This window comes from Sceloporus undulatus, chromosome 5 (genome assembly GCF_019175285.1).
Source record: "Sceloporus undulatus isolate JIND9_A2432 ecotype Alabama chromosome 5, SceUnd_v1.1, whole genome shotgun sequence".
NCBI classification, from domain to species: Eukaryota; Metazoa; Chordata; class Lepidosauria; order Squamata; family Phrynosomatidae; genus Sceloporus; species Sceloporus undulatus.
Window position 1 is genome coordinate 59186846 of NC_056526.1, and position 4862 is coordinate 59191707.

Genomic DNA, 4862 nt, shown 5'->3' on the forward strand with positions numbered 1-4862 from the left:
CCATGCTTTGGCATCATTTTCCTTTCCTTCATCTTTTACTTCCTTTGTTACATGCCCTTAAGTTTTACCTTGAACTTATCCACTTATTCCTGCATAGGCTAAAATAATATCAAAATCCATAATTTTGGCCTCAAAACCTGCCCACGACTTATACATGAGACCGACTTATAGTTGTAATAATACAGTAATAATAATCTGAATCTGAAGGCATCACAGGGCAGCTCTCTGAATAATGAAATCTGCGTATAGACAAAGGGTGCATCAACACTGGGGGGAAACAATGCTATTTGACACCGCTTTAATTGCCATGGCTCCATCCCCCAGAATCCTGAGATTTGTAGTTTTGTGAGGGCACCATCACCCATTGGCAGAGAAGACTAAAGACCTTGTAAAACTACAAATACCAGGACTCCATCGGATGGAGCTATAGCATTTAAAGTGATGCCAAAGCGCGTTGTTTATAAAGTGCAGATGCACCCAGAAAGGCTGCAGGAAGCCCATGATCAGGCAGGGAGTGTTGGACAGCATGACTAGAGCATAGTGCAATTTATGTTTCATGTTTCTGGCTGAAACTGCACATTCCCTTCCTTGGCCACAACCCCTATTGTTCCCTTACTCTTAGATGCTGAAATCTGCATGGCTAGAGATGGGGATTTTTAAAACAATTTATTTTTGGCAGCTTGTGGAGGAAATACCCAGAACTCCCTTTCCTGTCAGTCACTGTGTTGTAATGGTTGCAGCGTTGGACTGTGACTCTGGAGAACAGGGTTCGAATCACCACTCAGCCATGGTCACCCACTGGGCAAGTCACACTCTCTCAGCTTCAGAGGATGGCCATGGTAAACCCCTTCTGAAGAAACTTGACAAGAAAACTGTAGGGTAGAGTCACCTTTGGGTCACTGTAAGTAAAAAAAGATGAAGGCACAACACAACAACAACAACAAATCCTTTCCTGTACCAGCCCCCAAAGGCCCTTCTTCCAGCCTCCACAGCTTTGGAAGAACTTCGATAAGGACCTGCATCTGCACAGCGGAAATAATCCGGTTTGACACCACAATGGTCCAAAACACACTGCAGAAATAACCCAGTTTGAGACCGCTTTAACTGCCCTGGCTCAGATCAAGGGAAACCTGGGAACTGTAGTTTTGTGAGACATTGAGCCTTCTCTGTCAGAGAGAGAGAGCTCTGGTACCACAATAAACTACAATTCCCAGGATTCCTTAGCGCTAAGCCGGAGCAGTTAAAGCGGTCTCAAATAGTGGATTATTTCTGCAAAAGTTGTGTTTTTGGACCTTTTAACTGCCATGGCTCAAGGCTATGGAATTGTGGGAACTGTATTTTGTGACAGAGAAGGCTGAATGCCTCACAAAACTACAGCTCCCAGGATTCCACAGCACTGAGCCATGGCAGTTAAAAGTAGTCTAATAACAAGGATGCATCCATACTGGAGAAATATCCTGGTTTGGCCCCGCTTTAACTCTTTGTCTGGCTCTCTGCTATGGAATTCTGGGAGTTGGGAGTTTGTTGTGGGGCCCAGAGCGGCCCCAACTCCCAGAATTCCATAGCAGAGAGCCAGACAAAATTAAAGCGGGGCCAAACCTGGTTATTTCACCAGCATGGATGCAGCCTAAACTGGCCAAACCCCTTCCTCCAAAAGGGATTCGTCACTCGCTCGTTTCTGTAAGGAAACCGAAACCGCGCCTCTGGGCCTAGGCCTCTCCCTCGCAAGAGGCGCCTCAGCCGGGGTGTCCTAGTGGGCCTTACCGCGCAGCCCCCGGCGAAGGCGGGAAGAAGGTGGTCGCCTAAACTCCGGCCGCAGCTGTGGCTGCTAAGGCCCACTACCGAGCTCTCTCCCCGGCTCCTCCTCGCGCTGCCTCCTTCAGCTTCCTGCTTCCTGAGGCCTCGAAGGCGGAGCCGCCATGAAGGCCGCTCCTCCGTCCCTCCTAGGCCTCGCCCGCCCCTTCATTTATTCATTTACTGACTACTCAGTGGCTCAGTGTGCTGTGGAATCCTGGGAAGTGTAGTTTGCACTTGCAACGAGTGTGTAATTGTTGCATTTTGGTGTTGGCCCAATAAAGGCGTCGTTATTTAGATGTCACAAAACTACAGGCTTTTAGAAAAACAGAACGATTTTGTGAAGGGACTGGCTTTTTGGGGGTGTCTGTGGTTTCATTTTCAAACGTGTTATTAATACAGTTTTATATTTCTTTTTATAAAATAAATAAAATAAAGCTTTTATTTATATCCCACCTCTTTGTCAATGGCAATCAAGGCAGTTTACAAGTTAAAATTACATATAACCCCCCTGGCCCTGGCCCAGTATCCTACCCTCCCCTAAAACATCAATTTAAACAGTTGGTAATTTAAGACCATACATTAACAAATCAACAAATCAAGCAGACTATAGCAAATTCAGAGCACATTGGTGGCATGGTTTTCTATTCAGGAAAGGCCTGCCGGAAGAGATCCGTCTTGACAGCCTCTATATAAGGGACACCAATGTATTATTACCCTATTGCATATACTGTAATGGGACTTGAGCATTCACAGATTTTGGTGGGGTGGGTGGGTTCCTGCAACCAAACCCCTGTAGATACCAACAGCCCACCAAAGTTAAGATGGTATGGAGAGATATCCGTGCAGGCAGAGGCCATTCCTTTTGGCCATGTGAGCTCTGGAAGACAAAGTCCAGGAAACAAAATTTAAACTCCATTAGCAACACAAAAAGATGCTTCCTTTGAGATTCAGGCTGCCTGTGCTCTTTCCAAGGCTACCCACCTCTTATTAGGCAACATTGGATTTCTCAAGAAGCCTCTGCTGTTGTATTTGGAAAACCTAGGTGGAGTGAAGGTACTCCTCAAGCAACCATGCATGCAGAGGAATTGCAAAAAGAAACCCAGAAGGTCAGTAAACCAACACACATTTTACCAAGATAGGTTTTAAAATACAATCCTGTACATATCCATCCGGTCAAGAGTCAGGGTGTAGAAAATGTGTAGATGCATTCTCAGCATTAGTGACTTCAGTGCCTGAAGTAAATCATAGAATCATTTAATCATAGAGTTGGAAGAGACCACAAGGGCCATCCAGTCCAACCCCATTCTATCATGCAGGAAATTTAAATCAAAGCATCCCCGACAGATGGCCATCCAGCCTCTGTTTAAAGACCTCTAAGGAAGGAGATTCCACTACACTCCGAGGGAGTTTGTTCCACTGTCGAGCAGCCCTTACTGTCAGGAGGTTCCTCCTAATGTTCAGGTGGAATCTCTTTTCCTGGAGCTTGCATCCACTGCTCTGCGTCCTAGTCTCTGGAGCAGCAGAACACAAGCTTTCTCCCTTCTCAATATGACATCCCTTCAAGTATTTAAATAGGGCTATCATAACACCTCTTAACCTTCTCCAGGCTAAACATCCCCAGCTCCCTCTCTTTCCTCATAGGGCATGGTTTCCAGACCCTTCACCATTTTAGTCACCCTCCTTTGGACACGCTCCAGTTTCTCAATGTCCTTTTTGAATTGTGGTGCCCAGAACTGGACACAGTATTCCAGGTGAGGCCTGACCAAAGCAGAATATAGTGGCACTATTACTTCCCTTGATCTAGACACTATATTTCGATTGATGCAGCCTAAAATTGCATTGACCTTGTTAGCTGCCACATCACACGGTTCACTCATGTTCAATTTGTGGTCTACTTGGACTCTTAGATCCCTTTCACATGTAGTATCGTTCAGCCACGTGTCACCCATCCTATATTTGTTCATTTCATTTTTCCGCTCTAAGTGCAGTACCTTGCATTTCTCCATATTGAAATTAATTTTGTTAGCTTTGCCCCAGCTTTCTAGTCTATTCAGGTCATTTTGAATTTTGATCCTGTCCTCTGGGGTATTAGCTACTCCCAATTTGGTATCATCTGCAAATTTGATAAGTATACCCCAATTCTGTCATCCAAGTCATTGATAAAGATGTTGAATATCCCTGGGCCTAGGACAGTCAGTACAGTAGGAATGAAGCCTAAGACACTGAGCAGTGACACTAAATAAGTAGTTAATTTCAGTCTAATCTGGAATTGTGGAGGTAAAAGAAGCCCCCCCCCCCCTGCCCTAGGTTATAATTTAGACAATGAAGACATTGGTCCTATCCACACTGGGGAAATAATCCAGTTTGATATCACTTTAACTTCCCTGGCTCAATGCTAGGAAATTCTGGGAAATGTCGTTTTGTGAGACATTTAGCCTTCTCTGTCAGAGAGCTCTGGTGCCACAATAAACTACAATTCCCAGGATTCCCTGGCAATGAGCCAGGGCAGTTAAAGCGAACTGCATTATTACTGCAGTGTGAATTGGACCACTGAAATAGTTCAAGATTTTCCATACCTTTGGCTCAGTCATTAATCTGAATGGGACTGCAGTCAAGAAATCAGAAGACTAGGAACTGGAAGGGCAGCTATGAAGGAAACAGATAAGATCTTGAAATGTAAAGATATATCACTGAATACTAAAATTGTGATTGTCCATGCCATCCTATTTCCCATATCTATGTATGGATGTGAAAGCTTGACAGTGAAGAATGCCGACAGGAAGAAAATCAGCTTTGAAATGTGGTGCTGGAGAAGGGTTCTATGGATACTATGGACTGCTAAAAGACAAATAAATGGGTCCTAGAGCAAATCAAGCCTGGACTCTCACCATGAGTCAAGTTGATTAAAATGAGGCTGTTGTACTTTGGCCATATCATAAGACATGATCACTAGAAAAGACAATAATGCTAGGTAAAGCAGAAGGCAGTAGGAAAAGAGGATGGTCAGATTTCAGATGAATAGCTGTTGCCAAGAAGGTGACCAATGAGTCAAGACCACTTCAAGA

The 4862-nt window shown here is 44.6% G+C and overlaps 1 protein-coding gene across 2 annotated transcripts in view; it reads right to left on the bottom strand.

Moving 5' to 3' along the window:
* TBK1 (TANK binding kinase 1) overlaps positions 1 to 1899 on the bottom strand; it is a 39967-nt gene extending 38068 nt beyond the window's left edge. For both annotated transcript variants that reach the window (XM_042468479.1, XM_042468478.1), the window contains exon 1: positions 1765 to 1899. The gene's annotated coding sequence lies outside the window, so the exon portion shown is untranslated. The remainder of the gene's footprint in view (positions 1 to 1764) is intronic.
* Between the last annotated feature and the right edge of the window lie 2963 nt (positions 1900 to 4862).